Source organism: Scyliorhinus canicula, chromosome 20 (genome assembly GCF_902713615.1).
Source record: "Scyliorhinus canicula chromosome 20, sScyCan1.1, whole genome shotgun sequence".
NCBI lineage: Eukaryota > Metazoa > Chordata > Chondrichthyes > Carcharhiniformes > Scyliorhinidae > Scyliorhinus > Scyliorhinus canicula.
In genome coordinates this window covers 72,609,404-72,634,203 of record NC_052165.1, presented here as the reverse complement: position 1 = coordinate 72,634,203, position 24,800 = coordinate 72,609,404, and the positions used below count along the sequence as shown (strand labels likewise).

The window sequence follows — 24,800 nt, the reverse complement described above, 5'->3', positions numbered from 1 at the left end:
TCTATTGCTTGAGCTCTCACTTGTGCTCTCTCTGACATGCACTCTATCTTGCTTGCGCTCTCTTTCACTTGCGCTCTCTCTTTCACACGCGCTCTCTCTCTCACTTGCACTCTCATCGTGTGCTCTCTCATGCGTATTCTCTCGTTTTTTTGATTGTTCTCACTCACTTGCTCTCTCTTGCTCATTTTCTCTCAACCTCACGCTCTTGCTTGCGCTCTCTCCGCTTGTTCTATCTCTGCTTGATCTCTCTCTCGCTTGCACTCTCATCGTGCGCTCTCTCGCTTGTGTGTTCACTCTCTGCTTATTCTCTCACTCGTTTGCTCGCTTGCTCTCACTCACTTGCTCTCTCTTAATGCTCTCGCTTGTGCTCTCTCTCCGCTTGCTCTCTCTCTCCGCTTGATCTCTCTCGCTTGCTCTCTCTCTTACTCGATTGCTTTTTTTATATAACTGCTCTCTCCATCTTGCTCTCTTGCTTGTTTACTCTCCTTATCTCGCTTGCTGTCTCTATCTCGCTCTCTCACTTGCTTGCTCTCTCTCACGAGCTCACGCTTTCTCTCGCCTGCTGTCACTCTCTCTCATGCTTATGGTAAACCACTGTTACACCTATATTAGGTGATGTATGGTAGGACCTGTACTACAGATACGGCGGTAGTCCCTGCCTGCTGGCTCCACCCAATAGGCGGAGTATAAATATGTGTGTCCTCCGTGCAGCAGCTATTTCGCCAGCTGCTGTGGGAGGCCACACATCTTAGAGCAATAAAGCCTCAGTTGTATTCAACTCTCGTCTTTGTGCAATTGATCGTGCATCAGTGCTCCATCTCTTTCCTTCTCTTTTCTGCTCCCGAAGCTGCATTTGGGAAAGGCCTACCCAGCTGACATTCAATCAGACCCTCAATCTGGTGTGGAAACAGAGTCAAAAATTGCTCATCGGTTCCTGCCGTTCAGTTCATCCGAACGTGAGAGAAATCCATTTTTGTATGTTTCCCAACACTTAAAAAATAATCAGTGTATACTTGAAATTCGAAATTTGCCAGTCATTGGGGAAAGCCGTTTTAAAGAGTTGGCCGAGGCATTATTGGCTGAGTCGCCTCCTTCAGTGCGAATCCTACGATTATTTAAGTTTAGGAAATGTTTAGATTTAGGATTCCAGTTTTAGGAAAAATATTAGGCAAAGCATTCCCATCAAACATCCAAACTAGCTCCCACCCAACCTCCAGAAACAATGGACTGGATTCCCCATTTTTGGGACTATGCCCCACGTCCACGACAGAAAAACAGGCGTGAAAGGGCCATATATTCCGGGCACTGCAGGGGGCTAGCAGGGACCCGGCGTGAAACTAGCTTTTGGTGCAGATACACGGGCCCCTGCACTTCCGCGTCGGAGGCAGCGGCAGCCTCCAGCGGCCGCGCTGTGCTTCCTGGCGGACTCAGACTGCGGCGCTGGACTGCGGAAACAGTGCCCCCGATCGGCCGCGCGCCTGACCCAGACTGCCCACCCAAAATTTGTCCGGTGCCTTCTAAGGCCCCCCCCCCCCCCCCTCCCCCCCCCACCTCCGATCAGACCGTCCCCGATCATGGCGGCCGCGGACCGAGCCCACAGCTGCCAGGCAAGTATCCCGACCGGCAGGACCACATTAGATTCACACCGTTGGGATTTCGGCCGGTCGGGGGCAGAGAATGGCGAGGTGGGCGAGGTGGGCCTCCAGCAATGGGCACAGGTAGGCATTACGTGGCGCCTGGAGAATCAGGGAACTGGCGCTGGTCCCGATTTCGTGCGCCGAAATGGATTCTCCGCCCTGCCGCTGGCCGTGATTTTGGCGTCGGGGTGCGGAGAATGCAGCCCCATATATGGAACCAAAATCTGTCTCGACCAGCCTTGCCCTGAACCCCTTCTGTGGCCCACGTCTAATCACAAATACAACCCTAATGATTTATTCATTGAAATTTAAGTAGGATTCCCACAGAGTTTTAGTCGACACAACAATATTTGTCTACCCAATGGAAAATCTGCAAAAATTGTACTAAAACTTTATAAGTCACTGGTTAGGACCTCACTGGGCCACAAACTGCTTCCACTGACAGGAAAGTCTGTAATCAGAGGGCACGGATTTAAGATTATTGACAAAAAATCCAGGTGGGAAATGAGAGTATTTTTGTCTGATTACTGCTATTTTCTATCGCTGCATCATCAACAAATAAACTCCATTTAGTGCAGTGAAATATTAAGGCTTTTCTACCATGTGCTGAGCCTTGTGTTCTAAGATATACCATCCAAGTTGTGTTGATGTGTTTCCCTTTACGGATAATCGATTTTTACCTGACTTTCCTTCACCTCTCATTCAGTTGAAATCCAACAAGGATAATGAAGCTATCAATTGGGAGCCGATAGTCCAATATTCCATAGAATCCCGACAGTGCAGAAGGAGGCCATTTGGCTCATCGAGTTTGCACCTACTCTCTGAAAGCAAACCCTGCCTAGGCCCACTACACAGTCCCCTTTCCCCATTAAACACAGCACAGTCCCCTTTACCCATTAAACACAGCACTGTCCCCTTTCCCCATTAAACACCGCACAGTCCCCTTTCCCCATTAAACACAGCACAGTCCCCTTTACCCATTAAACACAGCACAGTCCCCTTTCCCCATTAAACACTGCACAATCCCCTTTCCCATTAAACACCGCACAGTCCCCTTTCCCCATTAAACACAGCGCAGTCCCCTTTCCCCATTAACCACAGCACAGTCCCCTTTACCCATTCAACACCGCACAATCCCCTTTCCCATTAAACACCGCACAGTCTCCTTTCCCCATTAACCACAGCACAGTCCTCTTTCCCCATTAAACACATCACAGTCGACTTTCCCCATTAAACACCGCACAGTCCCCTTTCCCCATTAAACACAGCGCAGTCCCCTTTCCCCATTAAACACATCACAGTCCGCTTTCCCCATTAAACACTGCACAGTCCCCTTTCCCCATTAAAAACAGCACAGTCCCCTTTCCCCATTAAACACCGCACAGTCCCCTTTCCCCATTAAACACAGCACAGTCCCCTTTCCCCATTAAACACCGCACAGTCCCCTTTCCCCATTAAACACAGCGCAGTCCCCTTTCCCCATTAAACACATCACAGTCCCCTTTCCCCATTAAACACTGCACAGTCCCCTTTCCCCATTAAACACAGCACAGTCCCCTTTCCCCATTAAACACCGCACAGTCCCCTTTCCCCATTAAACACAGCACAGTCTCCTTTCCCCATTAAACACCGCACAGTCCCCTTTCCCCATTAAACACCGCACAGTCCCCTTTCCCCATTAAACACAGCGCAGTCCCCTTTCCCCATTAAACACATCACAGTCCGCTTTCCCCATTAAACACTGCACAGTCCCCTTTCCCCATTAAACACAGCACAGTCCCCTTTCCCCATTAAACACCGCACAGTCCCCTTTCCCCATTAAACACAGCACAGTCCCCTTTCCCCATTAAACACCGCACAGTCCCCTTTCCCCATTAAACACAGCGCAGTCCCCTTTCCCCATTAAACACATCACAGTCCCCTTTCCCCATTAAACACTGCACAGTCCCCTTTCCCCATTAAACACAGCACAGTCCCCTTTCCCCATTAAACACCGCACAGTCCCCTTTCCCCATTAAACACAGCGCAGTCCCCTTTCCCCATTAAACACATCACAGTTCCCTTTCCCCATTAACCACAGCGCAGTCCCCTTTCCCCATTAACCATCGCAGAGTCCCGTTTCCCCATTAAACACATCACAGTCCCCTTTCCCCATTAACCACAGCGCAGTCCCCTTTCCCCATTAAACATGGCACAGTTCCCTTTCCCCATTAAACACCGCACAGTCCCCTTTCCCCATTAAACACCACACAGTCCCCTTTCTCCATTAAACACAGCGCAGTCCCCTTTCCCCATTAAACACAGCACAGTCGCCTTTCCCCATTAAACACAGCACTGTCCCCTGTCCCCATTAAACACTGCACAGTCCCCTTTCCCCATTAAACATGGCACAGTCCCCTTTCCCCATTAAACACGGCAGTCCCCTTTCCCCGTTAAACACCGCACAATCCCCTTTCCCCATTAACACTGCACAGTCCCCTTTCCCCATTAAACACAGTGCAGTCCCCTTTCCCCATTAAACACGGCAGTCCCCTTTCCCCGTTAAACACCGCACAATCCCCTTTCCCCATTAACACTGCACAGTCCCCTTTCCCCATTAAACATGGCACAGTCCCCTTTCCCCATTAAACACAGCACAGTCCCCTTTCCCCATTAAACACCGCACAATCCCCTTTCCCCATTAACACTGCACAGTCCCCTTTCCCCATTAAACACGGCACAGTCCCCTTTCCCCATTAAACACATCACAGTCCCCTTTCCCCATTAACCACAGCGCAGTCCCCTTTCCCCATTAAACATGGCACAGTTCCCTTTCCCCATTAAACACCGCACAGTCCCCTTTCCCCATTAAACACCACACAGTCCCCTTTCTCCATTAAACACAGCGCAGTCCCCTTTCCCCATTAAACACGGCACAGTCCCCTTTCCCCATTAAACACATCACAGTCCCCTTTCCCCATTAACCACAGCGCAGTCCCCTTTCCCCATTAAACATGGCACAGTTCCCTTTCCCCATTAAACACCGCACAGTCCCCTTTCCCCATTAAACACCACACAGTCCCCTTTCTCCATTAAACACAGTGCAGTCCCCTTTCCCCATTAACCACAGCGCAGTCCCCTTTCCCCATTAAACACGGCACAGTCCCCTTTCCCCATTAAACACAGCACAGTCGCCTTTCCCCATTAAACACAGCACTGTCCCCTGTCCCCATTAAACACTGCACAGTCCCCTTTCCCCATTAAACATGGCACAGTCCCCTTTCCCCATTAAACACGGCAGTCCCCTTTCCCCGTTAAACACTGCACAGTCCCCTTTCCCCATTAAACACCACACAGTCCCCTTTCTCCATTAAACACAGCGCAGTCCCCTTTCCCCATTAAACACGGCAGTCCCCTGTCCCCATTAAACACTGCACAGTCCCCTTTCCCCATTAAACATGGCACAGTCCCCTTTCCCCATTAAACACGGCAGTCCCCTTTCCCCATTAAACATGGCACAGTCCCCTTTCCCCATTAAACACGGCAGTCCCCTTTCCCCATTAAACACAGCACTGTCCCCTGTCCCCATTAAACACTGCACAGTCCCCTTTCCCCATTAAACATGGCACAGTTCCCTTTCCCCATTAAACACCGCACAGTCCCCTTTCCCCATTAAACACCACACAGTCCCCTTTCTCCATTAAACACAGCACAGTCCCCTTTCCCCATTAAACACCACACAGTCCCCTTTCCCCATTAAACACCACACAGTCCCCTTTCTCCATTAAACACATCACAGTCCCCTTTCCCCATTAACCACAGCGCAGTCCCCTTTCCCCATTAAACATGGCACAGTTCCCTTTCCCCATTAAACACCGCACAGTCCCCTTTCCCCATTAAACACCACACAGTCCCCTTTCTCCATTAAACACAGCGCAGTCCCCTTTCCCCATTAAACACAGCACAGTCGCCTTTCCCCATTAAACACAGCACTGTCCCCTGTCCCCATTAAACACTGCACAGTCCCCTTTCCCCATTAAACATGGCACAGTCCCCTTTCCCCATTAAACACGGCAGTCCCCTTTCCCCGTTAAACACTGCACAGTCCCCTTTCCCCATTAAACACCACACAGTCCCCTTTCTCCATTAAACACAGCGCAGTCCCCTTTCCCCATTAAACACGGCACAGTCCCCTTTCACCATTAAACACAGTGCAGTCCCCTTTCCCCATTAAACACCGCACAGTCCCCTGTCCCCATTAAACACTGCACAGTCCCCTTTCCCCATTAAACATGGCACAGTCCCCTTTCCCCATTAAACACGGCAGTCCCCTTTCCCCATTAAACATGGCACAGTTCCCTTTCCCCATTAAACACCGCACAGTCCCCTTTCCCCATTAAACACCACACAGTCCCCTTTCTCCATTAAACACAGCACAGTCCCCTTTCCCCATTAAACACCACACAGTCCCCTTTCCCCATTAAACACCACACAGTCCCCTTTCTCCATTAAACACAGCGCAGTCCCCTTTCCCCATTAAACACAGCACAGTCGCCTTTCCCCATTAAACACTGCACAGTCCCCTTTCCCCATTAAACACAGCACTGTCCCCTGTCCCCATTAAACACTGCACAGTCCCCTTTCCCCATTAAACATGGCACAGTCCCCTTTCCCCATTAAACACGGCAGTCCCCTTTCCCCATTAAACACCGCACAATCCCCTTTCCCCATTAACACTGCACAGTCCCCTTTCCCCATTAAACACAGTGCAGTCCCCTTTCCCCATTAAACACGGCACAGTCCCCTTTCCCCATTAAACACGGCACAGTCCCCTTTCCCCATTAAGCACAGCGCAGTCCCCTTTCCCCATTAAACACCACACAGCCCCCTTACCCCATTAAATACAGCACAGTCCCCTTTCCCCATTAAACACCGCACTGCCACCAAGGCTCATTAATTAGTGATGGGTTACACACTACATTTTTACCTGAAAGAAGCTTGGTAAAGAAGTAAGTGTAGGTTGTCGTGACGATCAGTTATAGGGCGAAAGCTCTCATTTTAAATTTCAAGAAAACTTTGATCGGCATTTGACCCAAGCGACCTTTTGTCTGTGAGTTAGTTTTGGGGAATGTTGCCCTGGTCTCGAGATTCATACCTGGCCAGTACCTGTTTAACATTCGTCAGCGAAGGCTTGGAGGGCCTGAAGGGCCTGTTCCTGTGCTGTATTGTACTGTGTTCTTTATTCATATTTCAATTTACCCAGGGATCAGGGTTACCTTGCTGCAGAATTTCAACTGATAATAAAATAGCAATTTGAAGGAAAACAAAAGCTAGCTACAGAATAGTAGCAGGAGAGGTGGAGCATTTTACTGAAGAATTGTTGACAGAAACAAGGTTACAAATCTGTTTATGTACACAGATGGAGGGAGACAAGGCAAGAGTCCCAGCAAGATTAGTCAGTGCCTGTCTTGATCATTTTTGCTGTATATGATTGGCCACTGAGCTTTGTTCTGTTGTTGCTTGTGCAACTTTTCCTAAAAGCTGTGCTTAGTGATTCTCTCCTTGACGCAGAGATAGCGCAGATGTCACAGCTTAGGGAAACGAGACGTGTAGCACGAGGTAATGCAGGAGATGAAAAGGTCTGCGAATAAATGCAGGAGTCATGATACCCTGCGCTGTTAGCTGTACAATTGTATTCGCTTAAATTCCCAATAGTGTCAAACCCCCCCACCCCCACCCCCACCTCCGACGTACTTGACTAGAAGGATCTCTGAGCTTCCCTTCTTGCCGTCTTGGTGTCCTCTGGCTTAAATGGTCTCCATAGAGAGAGAGGTGTATGCTCCATACACGGCAGCACGGTAGTATTGTGGATAGCACAATTGCTTCACAGCTTCGATTCCGGCTTGGGTCACTGTCTGTGCGGAGTCTGCACATCCTCCCCGTGTGTGTGTGGGTTTCCTCCGGGTGCTCCGGTTTCCTCCCACAGTCCAAAGATGTGCAGGTTAGGTGGATTGGCCATGATAAATTGCCCTGAGTGTCCAAATTGCCCATTGTGTTGGGTGGGGTCACTGGGTTATGGGGATAGGGTGGAGGTGTTGACCTTGGGTAGGGTGCTCTTTCCAAGAGCCGGTGCAGACTCGATGGGCCAAATGGCCTCCTTCTGCACTGTAAATTCTATGATAATCTATGATATTAGCAAATAGAAATGCTGTCTGCTGGTTTGTTTGAATTAAAAATTGGCCCCTGCCTGACTGATCACCGAAGAAGCATAGAAGATATTAAAATACTAGCAGCATAATCTTTGTCATGATATGCAGATATGCACATAATGAGACACAAACAGGCAGCTAATGAATACAGAGAACAGGACGTAACCAATCAGCAGGCAGAACACTTGGGAGTGGTTTCCCACTATAAAAGGCGCGAGGCACTCACTCTGCCTCTTTCCACTGGTGACATCTACAGTGTGAGTCAGGGTGTACATATCACATAACTCCTACAGTATGTGACTAAAAGCTAGTCTGGTTCAGTCAGACAGATTAATCACACTAGGTTAGCAGAAAGTGGAACTCACAGAGGATTGAACTAACTATGTGATGCGTTCAATAAAACATATTGAACTAACTTCAAGGTGTGGAGTATCTCTCAGATAAAGCTGAGTTGCAGCCCGTGTTACCTTACTGTGCTTAACACGGCAATCTTCACCGGGAATAAACAGTTTTGGGAAAGCCAGTGTACCTGATGGGCTGGTCAAGCAGCCGAACAACTATGGATTGTTTGTCATTTCTTGAAAGGAAGTTAAAACTTTCTTCTGGGGTGGGTTCGAAACCTGCAAGTTGAAGCCTATTTGTCTTCCAATTTTCTCCGCCTTCCTCTCTCTCAACTTCCTGAAGTATCTCTGCTCCCTGCCAGGATACGGATCCTTGACCTTCCCTCGGCTGACCATTTCTCCACGTGCGAACCCACACAGTTGAGTGTTAACATGCTGTTTCTGGAGGACATCACACTCTGGCCTTCCTCATATGCACTGCCCAGTCGGGACCTCTGGATGTCTGGATGGTCTCAAGACCTCGGGCCTGTTGGTTGGGCAGTTTATGAAATGAGTTGAAAGTGCACAGGAGTGTGCGGGGAGGGGGCAGGGGAGAATTGGACGATTCTTTCCAAGAGCTGACACAAGCGCTATGGGATTAATGGCCTCTCTCTGTGCTGCAGGATTCTATGAACAAAGGCTGTCAATTGAACCAACATTCTAATAATAATAATCTTTATTGTCACAAGTTGGTTTACATTAACACTACAATGAAGTTACTGTGAAAAGCCCATAGTCGCCACATTCCGGCGCCTGTTCGGGTACACTTAGGGAGAATTCAGAATGTCCAAATTACCTAACAGCAGGTCTTTCAGGACTAGTGGGAGGAAACCGGAGTACCCGGAGGAAACCCACGCAGACACGGGGAGAGCGTGCAGACTCCGCACAGACAGTGACCCAGCCGGAATCGAACCGGGGACCCTGGATCTGTGAAGCCACACTGCTAACCACTGTGCTACTGTGCTGCCCTATTCTAAATCGGTAACATTTGTGCGACATGGGTCAGTGCTTTTGCCCACCTGATCAGGAATGTGAGCTTTCTGAAGGCAGCTTCCCAGATAGGAGATCAGGAAAGTGAAGATCAGAAAAGCCATAATAGCCTTAACTTAATCTTTTTCTTAATACTTAATACCGTCAAATCCTTTTCACCATAGTCCGCTGTAATTAGACCTTTGACTCCCTACTTTCTGACAGTTATGACAAGGTATTACATTCAGCCTGGATGGTTTTTCCATTCCCTTTTGAAATCTGGAAGAAGGATTAAATCAGGCAGCAGCCAACTGCATCAGATTGAAAAAAAGATTAGAATTAGAAATTAAAATTTTACTTTGATCAAAAAATGGCACGCTGTAATTCACATGCCCGTGGTTTATGGATGTCATTTTAATTCCTAATGTATGGATTGATATATATTATTTAAATGTTCATTACCCGAGCAATAAGGACAGGCCCTTCATTGTAAGGCAGTAATTACCCTCATTTTCAAAGAGAAACGCAATTACTTACTGAGATTGAGTGGATTTGATATTTTGAACTGCAGCCCTCGAGAATGTGACAGTGCGCCAGGTTAGTTCACGGAAGGTAGAAGCTGTGCCAGCTGAAACGGAGAATTCACCGGCGTTTTACGTTGCCAAATTCGGCACCGAACCCTCACCGATTCGGGGACCGGTGAGGGGCTAGCAGTGGTGCAGGATAAAACTCCAGGCTCCCGCGCCTCAAACAGGTGGAGAATGGGCGGGTCCATGGCCGCGTGCAGGCCGTGCGCGGACCCTACCTGCCAATTACAGCCCCACAGGACACCCCCTGGCCACCCCCACCACCCTAGCTCTCACGGAAGCCCCCGGCCAGCAGCATGGCTCCCGGCCGACTGTGGCAGCGCTGGACAGTCTTTCCCTTTTAAAAACCCTTGGAGCAATGGGATAAAAATTATATTTTCCATATATTTATTTGCTGAATACCCTAACGCTGGAATATGTTGACACCAAGGTCTGCGGAGCTTGGCCAGAAACATAGTGACTTAAGTCTTAAGGGATCCATATGCATATTTAAAATGTCATGAGCAGGTATCTAAAATAATCAAAATGGCTAATGGGATGCTGCCTGCTATATCTGGAGGCTGCAATACAAAGAGATAGAAGCCACACTTCCACAACACAAAGCTTTTGGTTACTGTGCGCAGTTCTGTGCCCCAGAAGACCTTGGAGTGCAGGCAGCGTTGATTTACCAGAATGATCCAAAAGTTACGAGGAGCGATTATGCAAAGTTAATGTTCTATTCCCTGGCATTTGTTCTATTCCCTGGAATTTGGAAGTTGAAGGAGTGATTTGATTGACGTTTGCAAGGGCCAGAATTTTGCATATCTGGCCCAGGTGCGCGTCCGACTCGGAAGTAGTCCACGCAGCTCCGGCTATCGAAACAGTTCTGTGGGCCGGCCCCGACAAATAGGCCGCCCCCAGATCGCCCGTGCCCGCCGATTGTTGGCCCCTGATGGCGAGCCTGGCCGGCCTCCTGGAGGCCTCCAGGGCAGCCGCGGACTGTGTCCCCAGCTAGCACTCCAAGTGTCAGAAGAAGTCAGGAGCGTTTCCCAAGGTCATTGTCCACGTCCACAATTTGGAGGTCGGCGGGCAGTTACACAAATTGGATGTGTGCCTGCCACAAATTAAGGGGCCAATTGGGGCCATCAATCAACAGCGATTTCTACGTTGCCCATGGTATTTTTATACCATCACATGAGAAAAACGGGTGGACGTCCATCACGATTTTTCATTTCCTCATCCAAGGGCAGGACAAAAAGGCCTCCAGAGCAGTAGCGGTTTCTCGGTGTTAAAATTCATGGCCGGAATTCCCCGAGCCTCCGCACTGCAATCGCGCTAGGCGCGGGGGCAGAGAATTCCCACAATTCTCTGGGGACCAATTGCCGGCAATCACGCATGCGCGGTTGACGCGGCGACGATCGGGGAGCCATTGAAAGAGGGCCCTGCGGCGCTTCTCCGCCAGAAAAGGGCTGAGTTCCCGCCGGCGTGGTTCACTCATGGTTCCACCCAGCCGGCACTTGGAGTGCTATCTGGGGACACAGTCCGCGGCTGCCCTGGTGGGGGGGTGGGTGCATCCATCACAGGGGAGGCCACCAGGACGGCCAGGCTCGCCATCAGGGGCCAACAATCGGCGGGCACGGGCGATCTGGGGGGGGCCTATTTGTCGGGGCCGGCCCACTGTGTGGGTCCGCCATGTTGCGCAGACTCGCGGCCGGACGCTCAGGGCCCTGTTTCGATAGCCGGAGCTGCGTGGACTACTCAGGGGCCCTGTTAGCCCCCTTCAAAACGGAGAATCACTCTGGATTATCGAGAAACAATTGCAGCGTGATTCACGTTCGTTTTCTTGTGTGTGTGGGGACATAGCCCCATTATCAGAGAATTCTGCCCCATAGCTGCGTGAGGATAGAGTTTAGCTCGAGTTTCCTAAATATTGGGCGTGCTCAAGTGGCTATGCTGCACCTGAAACTGCGGTGCGACATGGCCGATAGAAGCCAGGGGACCCCGCACCCAGGATCTACCCAGCTCGCAACTCCTTGCAAAATCTAACGTGATCACTTGAGATGTTGAAATGTGAATCCTGCCCATTGTGGGCGGGATGACGTTTTGGTAAACCTGTATATTAGAGCAAGACAGGTGGTCGCACGCAAATATGCAGTTTCCCGAGGTGCTGGGATCTATCCCCTCACCTCTGAGACCTCGGGCGAGCGCTGTTCACCACTGGTCTCCACATGCAGGGGCCAGATGCTATGGCACTCGTGAGGGTCTCTCAGGGAATGTGGCAACTAGGGGCTTTTCACAGTAACTTCATTTGAAGCCGACTCGTGACAAGAAGCAATTTTCATTTCATTTCATCCTCTCTGGCCAGTGGATGTACCTCGCTCTCCATGGCCTCCGCTGGGTTACCCTTGTCTGATCGACATTGTGTTCCCCAGAGAGCAGTCTTCAGCCACACAGAGCCCACACAGAGAGGTTTTCAGTCATACAGAGCCCACGGAAAACACACAGAGCCCACACAGAGAGCAGTCTACAGTCACACAGAGCCCACACAGAGAGCAGTCTACAGTCACAGAGCCCACACAGAGAGCAGTCCTCCGTCACAGAGCCCACACAGAGAGCAGTCCTCCGTCACAGAGCCCACAGAGAGAGCAGTCCTCCGTCACAGAGCCCACAGAGAGAGCAGTCCTCCGTCACAGAGCCCGCACAGAGAGCAGTCTTCAGTCACAGAGCCCACACAGAGAGCAGTCCTCCGTCACAGAGCCCACACAGAGAGCAGTCCTCCGTCACAGAGCCCACACAGAGAGCAGTCCTCCGTCACAGAGCCCATACCGAGAGCAGTCCTCCGTCACAGAGCCCACACAGAGAGCAGTCCTCCATCACAGAGCCCATACCGAGAGCAGTCCTCCGTCACAGAGCCCACACAAAGTGCTGTCTTCAGTCATACAGAGCCCACACAGAGAGCTGCCTTCAGTCACAGAGCTCCCACAGAGAACAGTCTTCAGTCACACGGCTCCCACAGAGAGCTGTCGTCATTCAAACAGAGCCCACACCGAGAAGTCTTCAGTCATACAGGGCCCACTCAGAGAGCAGTCTTCAGCCACCCAGGACCCACACAGAGAGCAGTCTTCAGTCACACAGCTCCCACACAGAGCAGTCTTCAGTCACACAGAGCCCACACAGAGAGCAGTCTTCAGTCACACAGCTCCCACACAGAGAGGTCTTCAGTCATACAGGGCCCACACAGAGAGCAGTCTTTAGTCACACAGATAAAACAGAGGTCTTCAGTCACACAGAGCCCACACAGAGAGCATTCTTCAGTGACACAGCTCCCATGGACGACAGTCTTCAGTCACACAGAGCAGTCTTCAGTCATACAGAGCCCATACAGAGAGGTCAGCCACACAGAGTCCAAACAGAGAGCAGTCTTCAGCCACACAGAGTCAGTCACACAGAGCCCACACAGAGAGCAGTCTTCAGTCATACAGCTCCCACAGAGAACAGTCTTCTGTCCACCAAGAGAGTAATGCTTATCCATACCGCGCCCTCATAGTGCGGTCTACAGTGACACAGCACCCTCATTGTCCCCACACACTCCTGGCAGCCGTCATAGAGCTGTCTCCTTTTAAACCATACCGCCAGGTCCTCTTTGGCCCCGGCACCTGGCGCATTCCCGCTCCTACCCGCACAGAGATCTAACCAGCAGACATCCAAGGGCCGGTGCAGACTCAATGGGCTGAATGGCCTCCTTCTGCACTGTAAATTCCATGATTCCATGTTACATGCTGGGCAGGCCTTAATTGGCCACCAGGCATGATATCTTGACATCAGGCAAATGAGGTACATACAGACAAAATATTTGTCCTGGTTGGGGAATCTAGGAGGCATGGTCTAAGATTTAGGGGCCGACGTTTCAGAAGTGAAATTAGGGGATGCATCTGCACACTCAAAGGGTGGTAGAAGTTGAAAGTCCCATCTGCAAATGGCAACTGATGTTGGGTCTTTCTTAATTTAACATCTGAATTTGATGTATTGCAAAGGGATCTGGGGAAAAGGCAGAGATATGGAGTTAGGAGAAGGATTAGTGTTGATCTCGTTAAATAACAGGATAGCCTCAAGGGGCTAAATGGCCCACATTTCCTAATTGACAGCACTCCTGGTTAAAGCTCGCACAATAAGAATGCCCACTGGAGCTAGACAACCTTAAGTGACCTGTAGGGATGAAGACACACCCCGGCAAAGGCTCAGTGACTTTGGGGAAGAAGGGAGGGAAGAGCAGGAGCAAAGCCCCTTGGCATTCTGCAACATTGTGGATTGATTCTACAAGGCAAAATATGAATTGATATTGCTGAGCGCTTTCCCCTCCTGCATCCTAATCAAGGAGAGTGTGTTGAAGCAAGGAACAGATTATACCACAGCCCTGGTGCACACACACCCAGGCCAACATATTCTAAATCTGACCATAACATGAGCAACAATAGCATTTTAATGGCTAATTATTCAATTCTATCTCTGCCTCTCTCTCTCTCTCTCTGTCTGTGCATTTCTGTTTTGAAGGGACCTAATTATGTAGGCTGTAATTTATTGAGGATCTTTTGCACAGACAGATTTGGACATTGAACATGATTCTCTCAAGGATGGCTGGTCAAAGGTGGCAAATGTGTGTCGACTTCGGGGTCACATGGTCCACCCCGGATTTGAGATCCAATTTATCACTTCAGGAGCTGGGGGTGTGATGGAAACATCAGTGAGGATAAGAGGAAATGTTTGTGACGCATCCGCATCAAGCTGCAGTCAGAACTGGTTAAAATGAGAAGCGGACCTTTGTGCGGGGTTTGGCTGCTTGAGGAATTGATCTGAATATCCCTTCAGAACCAGTGCTGTGGAAAATGTCTTCCTCTTTGTTAACATTTTAACATGTTTCTCTCTCTCTGTTTCTATCTGATATAAGTCCCACAAGTTCAAATAAATAGACCAGTGAAATACCAGAGGACTAAGTTTCATTTGAATGTATGAAACTAATATACTGGGATCCCATGGTATCCTGTTAGTTTTTGCCTTTTGCAATCATGGTTGTCACCAGTTCAAAAACGCAAAGACCTGACTCGTCTTCAGTCCGATTGATACATTGAATTGCAAACTAGATTCACACATCCTACATTGAGAGTTTTCCCAAATGGTGGTATCCTAGCTTCCCATTGTGTTGTGTCTGCAGGAGATGTAGCAAAGCTCGAGTGTTGTCATTGGTGTTGTTAATTGTTTTAGAAAAGGAAGTCATTGCCAGTGGTAACCCCATCAAGCTTTTGACTGTCTCGTCTTCCCACCTCAGGCAGTATGTAATTAACAGCTGTCAGATTAACCAGACCTGGATGTTGCTGAGCTCCTTCGAAATCGCACAACAAATTTGTTAGGCACCAACTGACTCCGATCTTCCGAAATCTGTAATAGACTGCGGAATTGCTGGCTGTAAATTAAAATTGTTATCGTAGTCACTGGTGTGTAAATTAACAGCAAATAAATTACCCACTCATTAGAGATTCAACAGCAGCAAGAGTGGGAAAACAGTACAGAACACAGAAGGGACGTAGTCAGTTAATTGGCGAGTGTTTATACTGCAGCTTCAGCACCTTTGTGCCGCGGATGTGTGTGTCGTGGGTATGAGTGTGCCGTGAGTGTGCCCTGGGTTGTGAGTGTGTCATGGGTGTGAGTGTGTCATGGATGTGAGTGTGCCGTGAGTGTGCCCTGGGTTGCGTGTGGCCTGGGTTGCGAGTGTGGCCCGGGTTGCGAGTGTGGCCCGGGTTGTGAGTGTGTCATGGGTGTGAATACGGCGTGGGTGTGAGCGTGCCGTGGGTGTGAGCGTGCCGTGTGTGTGAGCGTGCCGTGGGTGTGAGCGTGCCGTGGGTGTGAGTTTGCCCTGGATGTGAGTGTGCCCTGGATGTGTGTGCCGGGGGTGTGAGTGTGCCCGGGGTGTGAGTGCGGCGTGGGTGTGAGTGCGCCGTGGGTGTGAGCGCACCATGGGTGTGAGCACGCCGTGGGTGTGAGCGTGCCTTGGGTGTGAGTGTGCCCGGGGTGTGAGTGTGCCCGGGGTGTGAGTGCGCCGGGGGTGTGAGTGCGCCGGGGGTGTGAGTGCGCCGGGGGTGTGAGTGCGGCGTGGGTGTTAGCACGCCGTGGGTGTGAGTGCGCCGTGGGTGTGAGCGTGCCATGGGTGTGAGCACACCACGGGTGTGAGTGCACCGTAGATGTGAGCGCGCCGTGGGTATGAACGTGCCGTGGGTGTGAATGTGCCGTGGGTGTGAACGTGCCGTGGGTCTGAACGTGCCGTGGGTGTGAATGTGCCGTGGGTGTGAGTGCGCCATTGGTGTGAGCGTGCGTGTGGGTGTGAGTGTGCCGTGGATGTGAGTGTGCCGTGGATGTGAGTGTGCCGTGGATGTGAGCGTGCGTGTGGGTGTGAGTGTGCCGTGGATGTGAGCGTGCGTGTGGGTGTGAGTGTGCCGTAGATGTGAGTGTGCCGTGGATGTGAGCGTGCGTGTGGGTGTGAGTGTGCCGTGGATGTGAGTGTGCCGTGGATGTGAGTGTGCCATGGATGTGAGCGTGCGTGTGGGTGTGAGTGTGCCGTGGATGTGAGTGTGCCGTGGGTGTGAATGTGCCGTGGGTGTGAGTGTGCCGTGGGTGTGAATGTGCCGTGGATGTGAGCGTGCCGTGGATGTGAGCGTGCCGTGGATGTGAGCGTGCGTGTGGGTGTGAGTGTGTCGTGGATGTGAGTGTGTCATGGATGTGAGTGCGCCATTGGTGTGAGCGTGCGTGTGGGTGTGAGTGTGCCGTGGATGTGAGTGTGCCGTGGATGTGAGTGTGCCGTGGATGTGAGTGTGCCGTGGATGTGAGCGTGCGTGTGGGTGTGAGTGTGCCGTGGATGTGAGCGTGCGTGTGGGTGTGAGTGTGCCGTGGATGTGTGTGTGCCGTGGGTGTGAGTGCGCCATTGGTGTGGGTGTGAGTGTGCCGTGGATGTGAGCGTGCGTGTGGGTGTGAGTGTGCCGTGGATGTGTGTGTGCCGTGGGTGTGAGTGCGCCATTGGTGTGGGTGTGAGTGTGCCGTGGATGTGAGTGTGCCGTGGATGTGAGTGTGCCGTGGATGTGAGTGTGCCGTGGATGTGAGTGTGCCGTGGGTGTGAGTGTGCCGTGGATGTGAGTGTGCCGTGGATGTGAGTGTGCCGTGGATGTGAGTGTGCCGTGGATGTGAGTGTGCCGTGGATGTGAGTGTGCCGTGGATGTGAGTGTGCCGTGGATGTGAGTGTGCCGTGGATGTGAGTGCGCCATTGGTGTGAGCGTGTGTGTGGGTGTGAGTGTGCCGTGGATGTGAGTGTGCCGTGGATGTGAGTGTGCCGTGGATGTGAGCGTGCGTGCGGGTGTGAGTGTGCCGTGGATGTGAGTGTGTCGTGGATGTGAGTGCGCCATTGGTGTGAGCGTGCATGTGGGTGTGAGTGTGCCGTAGATGTGAGTGTGCCGTGGATGTGAGTGTGCCGTGGATGTGAGTGTGCCGTGGATGTGAGTGTGCCGTGGATGTGAGTGTGCCGTGGATGTGAGTGTGCCGTGGATGTGAGTGTGCCGTGGATGTGAGTGTGCCATTGGTGTGAGCGTGCGTGTGGGTGTGAGTGTGCCGTGGATGTGAGTGTGCCGTGGATGTGAGCGTGCGTGTGGGTGTGAGTGTGCCGTGGATGTGAGCGTGCGTGTGGGTGTGAGTGTGCCGTGGATGTGAGTGTGCCGTGGATGTGAGCGTGCGTGTGGGTGTGAGTGTGCCGTGGTTGTGAGTGTGCCGTGGATGTGAGCGTGCGTGTGGGTGTGAGTGTGCCGTGGATGTGAGTGTGCCGTGGATGTGAGTGTGCCGTGGATGTGAGCGTGCGTGTGGGTGTGAGTGTGCCGTGGGTGTGAGTGTGCCGTGGATGTGAGTGTGTCGTGGATGTGAGTGTGCCGTGGATGTGAGTGTGCCGTGGATGTGAGTGCGCCATTGGTGTGAGCGTGCGTGTGGGTGTGAGTGTGCCGTGGATGTGAGTGTGTCGTGGATGTGAGTGCGCCATTGGTGTGAGCGTGCGTGTGGGTGTGAGTGTGCCGTGGATGTGAGTGTGTCGTGGATGTGAGTGCGCCATTGGTGTGAGCGTGCGTGTGGGTGTGAGTGTGCCGTGGATGTGAGTGTGCCGTGGATGTGAGTGTGCCGTGGATGTGAGTGTGCCGTGGATGTGAGTGTGCCGTGGGTCTGAACGTGCCGTGGGTCTGAACGTGCCGTGGGTGTGAACGTGCCGTGGGTGTGAACGTGCCGTGGATGTGAGAGTGCCGTGGGTGTGAACGTGCCGTGGGTGTGAATGTGCCGTGGGTGTGAGTGCGCCATTGGTGTGAGCGTGCGTGTGGGTGTGAGTGTGCCGTGGATGTGAGTGTGCCGTGGATGTGAGTGTGCCGTGGATGTGAGTGTAACGCCCATCAGCAATTTGACTCTAAAACGCTTAAAACTGTGACAGTGAAAAACCTTGAACACTCGGGCACTTCACAGCCGTGAATCGTATTTGATACAGGAGGTGATAGAAACATAAGAGAGGAGCAGATCTTTCAGCCCTTCAAGTCTGTTCTATCATTTAATCAGGTCATGGCCGCTCTGTGCCTTGGTTCCATATCACTTACCTAACAGAAATCCATCAAAGTCAGTTTTGAACTGAGTTAGGCCCAACATTGTCTGGCATGTCCCATACTTCCACCACCCTTTGTGTGAAGATGTACCTCCCGACACGACCATTGAACAGCCTAGCTGTGCTAACCACTGCACCTTTGTGCTACCCAAATACGCCAACTAGCTAACCCATTAGTCCTCTATGTTGAAGGAAATACTAGCCTAGTCTATGTAGTGTTCCTGTTCCTCAGATGTGGGATTTTTTAAAAGTCTGGTGGTCTCTATTTGCCAGAGTTGGATGCCTAACAGGTCATCAGTGTAATGCTTCAATGATATCAGTAGAGCTTCCATTGAAATGAAGGGTATAAATCAGACCTCTATTCACAATATGAAGTTAAGGAATGCACTATCAGTTTCACTGTCCATTTGATTTTATGGGCTAGATTTTACAGGGTGGGGGGGGGGGTACATATGCCCCCAGAAACAATATTGAATGCCAATGCACATTAAACCAGTCCATCCTGCAGTAGTTGGTAGCCTGTATGTGGTACTGCTGAGGTAGACGCAGTCTCCACGGATCCAGAGTACCCAACACATCAGTGGTGGGGTTGGGTTTTGGAGGCCAAAATGGGAGTAAGGACGTGAGTGGGGAGGGGTGCGTGGAAGGTAACAACTTGGCTGGGGTGGGGGCAGGAGGTAACAACTTGGCTCGAGGGGGAGGGGGAGGGGGGTTCCCCTCATGCGCACAAGACGCCACCCCGCCCACTCCAGTTTTTCTTAACTTTTAAAAAAGTTTTTTAAAAGACCTGCCTATTTCACCCACCTCCCCGTGCTAACCGTATTATAGCACGAGGAGGGTATTATTTGGGCCAATTGGCTTGGTAACCGGCTCAACTGACAGTTAATCATTAATGTTCGATTGGGGAGGGGGGGGGTGCAGAATCCTGCCCTATATTTTAAATCAGCAATTAAAATTGACTGCAGTAATCCTTACTTATAATTAGGCAAATGTGTGAGAAAGCATCACATAAAATTAAATTGATGATCCGAATCATTTTGCTCATCAGTGAATTTAATGAAAGCGCAGGTATTAAAATATGGTAGACACTCTCCCCCTCACAGCGTGAAATCACACTGTAAGATAATAGACACATGGCTTCACACGTTAATCTTGCTGGTATTTTTAGCAGAGGACCACTTGTTAAATTGCTGAATGTTCCCACTATAACGGATAGGAATATCATACTGAAAGCATTAGGCATTTATAATTATTATCCGACTGTGTGATTTCAAGGCCCTCAGTCTTTGGCCTATTTTGCTTTTAACCAAAAAGGAGTTGCTCTTATTTGTAAGATTTTGAGTTCGGGGGCCCACAGATATGCAAGACAGGTAGTCAAATGTATGCCAGTCATTTAAGGTAGTTTATTAAGTTTTTACATTAGGTAATTGTTTTTTAAATTTAAAGTACCCAATTTTTTTTCCCCCAATTAAGGGGCAATTTAGCATGGTCAATCACTTAAACATCTTTTTGGGTTGTGGGGGTGAGACTCAAGCAGAACGGGCGAGTGCTACCATGCTGCCCGTAAATAAGGATCCCAGATGAGTCCCTATTTACGGGCAGCACGGTAGCACTGTGGCTTCACAGCACCAGGGTACCAGGTTCGATTCCCTGCTGGGTTACTGTCTGTGCGGAGTCTGCACGTTCTCCCAGTGTCTGCGTGGGTTTCCTCCGGGTACTCCGGTTTCCTCCCACAGTTCAAAGACGTGCAGGTTAGGTGGATTGGACATGATAAATTGCCCTTAGTGTCCAAAAAGGGTTAGGAGGGGTCATTGGGTTACGGGGATAGGGTGGAAGTGAGGGCTTAAGTGGGTCGGTGCAGACTCGATGGGCCGAATGGCCTTCTGCACTGTATGTTCTATGTTCTATGAATGTTCAAACTCCACATGGACAGTGACCGGGGGCTGGGGTCGTACCTGGATCCTTGGCGCCGTGAGACAGCAGTGCTAACCACTACACCACCGTGCTGCCCTGCATTAGCTAAATAGATGGGGAAAGTATACATCCCATGACAAAGTGGTTCACTGATCCTGGAGGACAAATGGATAGTTGGCATAGAGTGCTGTTGAACTCCGTAGTTTGTGATGGCAGCATGCTGTTCTCCAGCCAAAGTGCTGCGAACTCTTCCCTCAGTCTTCCTCTGTCTTCCCTGGTCTATTTTTCATCTGAAGAAGACAGTTGGCTGAGGCCAGATGAGGATTGTCTCTCCCGCGCAATCTCTGAGCATTCACTGATATATGTTCTGCTCAGTACAGGAGGTTAGTCACCTCCCCCTTGTCCATTGCTCAGCTCAAACTCACTGTTTAGTTTGCTTCATGCTGAGGATCGTTTGCTATCCCTTCCCAGGCAGTCGCATAAATATAAGGGCACACAAGATGCCAGAGGGCCCCTGCTATCAGTTCTAGAATGGATATGTCTTTGTTTTGTCTCAGCTCGTGGATTTGCTAACATGAAACAGAAACAGAAAGCACACAACCTTGTCGAGGTTCTCCAGTACAATGCCTGCTAATTCTAGAATGTACTTTTTTCCAATTAAGGGGCAATTTAGCGTGGCCTATTCACCAACCTGCACATCTTTGGGTTGTAGGGGTGAGACCCACGCAGACACGGGGAGAATGTGCAAACTCCACACGGGCAGTGACCCGGGGCCGGGATTGAAACCGGGTCCTCAGCGTCTTGAAACAGCAGTGCTAACCATTGCGCCAGTGTGCCGCCTTATTTCAGAATATCCTTAAAGATTACGGGCAGGATTTTCCAACCACGCGCCGGGTCGGAGAATCGCCTGTGGGCCGCTTTAATCACGCTACGCCGCCCCGGCGCCGGGCCACGATTCTCCACAGAGCGGAGAATCGGGTCCATTGGGGCTGGTGTGGTTGGTGCGCTGCCGGTCGGGGGTCACTCGACGTGGCTGCCCCGCGATTCTCCGGCCCGGATGGGCCGAGCGGCCGTAAACAAAAACCCCGGGTCCCGCTGGCGCCATTCCAACATGCTTTGAACCGGCGGGACCTCGGCGTTGAAGGGCCCGGGGACGGCCTATGGGCGGGGGGAGGGGTGATCCGACCCCGGGGGGGGGTCTCCGATGAGGCCTGGCCCGCGATCGGGACCTATGGATCGGCGGGCCGGCCTCTCTGTCTCCCGGCCTCCTTCCTTCCACGCCGGCGCCTGTACTCCTGCACCATGTTGGAATGCAGCAAAGAATCACCCAAGGAATTGGTAAAGGCGGGAGGAAAGGCGGCCTTGAGTAGGGTGATCATTGCTCGGCTCAACATTGAGGGCCGAAGGGCCTGTTCTGTGCTGTACAATTCTAATTCTAATTCTAATTCTAACTAGAAAGAGACGTAAGCCGGAACTCTCTGGCCATTGGGATTCTCTTTTCCCACCAGCAGCGCCCCCCCCCCCCCCCCCCCCCCCACGCGTTTCCCGGCAACGTACATAGAACATAGAACATAGAACACTACAGCGCAGTACGGGCCCTTCGGCCCTCGATGTTGCGCCGACCTGTGAAACCATCTGAAGCCTATCTGACCTACACTATTCCATTTTCATCCATATGTCTATCCAGTGACCACTTAAATGCCCTTAAAGTTGGCGAGTCTACTACTGTTGCAGGCAGGGCGTTCCACACCCCTACTACTCTCTGAGTAAAGAAACTGCCTCTGACATCTGTCCTATATCTCTCACCCCTCAATTTAAAGCTATGTCCCCTCATGTTGGTCATCACCATCCGAGGAAAAAGACTCTCACTGTCCACCCTATCTAACCCTCTGACTATCTTATATGTCTCTATTAAGTCACCTCTCAGCCTTCTCCTCTCTAACGAAAACAACCTCAATTCCCTGAGCCTTTCCTCGTAAGACCTTCCCTCCATACCAGGCAACATCCTAGTAAATCTCCTCTGAACCCTTTCCAAAGCTTCCACATCCTTCCTATAATGTGGTGACCAGAACTGCACGCAGTACTCCAGGTGTGGCCGCACCAGAGTTATGTACAGCTGCAGCATGACCCTGTGGTTCCGAAACTCAATCCCCCTGCTTATAAAGGCTAGCACACCATATGCCTTCTTAACAGCCCTATTAACCTGGGTGGCAACTTTCAAGGATTTATGTACCTGGATGCCTTCATGGGGTGGGGTGGCTTCAATGGGAAATCTCATTGGCAAGCGGTGGGAAGAGCGAATCTGCTGCCAACGCACGGTGCGTTGCCGAGAAACACCTGGCTGGGATACTAGAAAGTCCCGCCATAAAAACAGACAGTAATACCTTCTATAGGTATGTAAAAAGGGAGAGATTAACCGAAGTAAAAAAAAATAGAGATAGGAAAAATCAGCTGATATTGTTTGGGCTGGATTTTCAATACTGGATCCTGGTTGCACCGTGTGTGGCTTTAAGAGATAGAACGAGTTCAGTCAGGCGGAGGAAAGTGGTGGTGGATGGGAATTGTCCAATCCTCTTTTCGAGAAAGAAGCGAAGAGCTCTCAGGCCACCCTGGTGTGGGATGGAGGTGTAAAGAGATTGCACATTCATGGTGAATAGGATGTGGTTAAGGCCCTTAGGGCTCTCAACAACTTCTCCTTTAGCTCATCCCATTTTCTCCAAATCAAATGTGTAGCAATGGGCACCCGCAAGGGTCCTAGCTATGCTTGCCTTTTTATAGGGTATGTTGAACATTCCTTGTTCCAGGCATACCCGGCACCCCTCCCACAACTCCTTAACAGGTACATTGATGACTATTTTGGTGCCGCTTCATGCTCTCACCCGGACCTGGAAAAACTCATCAACGCCAGACCTGCTGAGATTTCCCAGAATTTTCTCTTTGGTTCCTGGTTGCACCTTTGGGATGAAATGTGGGTTTGTAACCTGGAAATGCTGGTGGCAAGGCTCTGAAGGAAATTACAACACAGAGGGAGATATTTGGGGATCTGACCTTTTAGCTGTTTTTGGAAACCTCGTGCAATTAAGGCGGGCAGAGCATCTTGAGAGGAGTTACCTGGAGCAACCAAGGCTGTTGGTAACTGGTAACCCCCACTGGGAGATGTTGATGGGTTTAGGAGAATGAGGGAGGTCTTCTGAACACTCTACACATTTATAAAAGTATGTCCACAGTTGCCAGGCCAGCAATGTAGAGGGGGTACCCTGTGGCCATCTAGAAATCATGACTGTGGGAGGGGGGAAAGTAAATTAGGCATTGCTGGCGCCCCCTCATCCTGCTGCTGGGAGACCGCCTCCATCTATCTGACGGGCTTCAACTTCAGTGGGGATACCTGCACACAGTGTGGAAAATTGCAGGTGGCTTGTAAAGATACGCCCATCGGCTCATTAATTGACCTAATTGGCCCCTTGCCCCTGAGGTAGCTTCCCTCAAAGTAGGCTTGAGGCAGAAACATATTGGCAGACTGGAACACCAGCTGGTAGCACTAAATTGCCAGTGTGACTGCCTTCAAAGTCAGCACCTTTGCTGAATGAAAAGTCACTCTTTCGATGCCTTCATGATAGAAGACACCAAAATATCTCCAAAATAGTCAGGAGTGTCTAATGAGAATAAGGAATTCTTTAAACATGTAAATGTAAATAGCACTGAATGAATTAACGAGACCAAAAGATGGAATGAGGAGATTGTCCCAAGAGGAGCGATTGAGTAGACCAGACCTATATGAGTTTCGAGGAATGAAACATGTAAAGTTACTAATTGGTTTGACTACGAAGATGCTAATCAAATATTTTCCCTCGTTGGTGAGTCAACAACATGGAATGATATTTTTAGAATAAGGCGCCAGCCATTTAGGACTGGGACGAGGAGAAATTTCTTCACTTAAAAGATTGTGAATCTGTGGAGTCCTCTGCCCTACTCTCGAATATCAGTTGTTGAATTTATTCAAGACTGAGATTGATAGGTTGAAGGAAGCAAGTGATGTGGGAATAAAACACGATGGCATAGCTCTGATCTTATTAAATTGCGGAGCAGGTTTTTTGAGAGCGACACGGTGGCATGGTGGTTCGCACTGCTACCTCACAGTGTCAGGGACCCGAGTTTAATTCCAGCCATGGGTAATTGCCTGGGTGGAGATTGCACTTTATCCCCGTGTCTACGTGAGTTTCCTCCAGGTGCACCGGTTTCCTCCCGCAATCCAAAGATGTGCAGATTAGGTGGATTGGCCATACTAAAGCGTCCCTTAGTGTCCAACTATGTGCAGATTAGGTTTGGGGGATAGGGCGGGGTTGGCGGGTGCTCTTTCGGAGTGGTGGTGCAGACTCGATGGGCCTAATGGCCTACCTCTGCACTGTAGGGATTCTATGATTCTATAATTTCTGTGAAGGAATTGTACTCTAAGAATGGGTTGTGATCAAATGGTTGATGTG

General features: G+C 50.6%; 1 protein-coding gene across 12 annotated transcripts in view; it reads left to right on the top strand.

The window, feature by feature from the left end:
* cntn1b (contactin 1b) overlaps positions 1–24,800 on the top strand; it is a 903,199-nt gene that overhangs the window by 381,710 nt on the left and 496,689 nt on the right. The window lies entirely within an intron of this gene.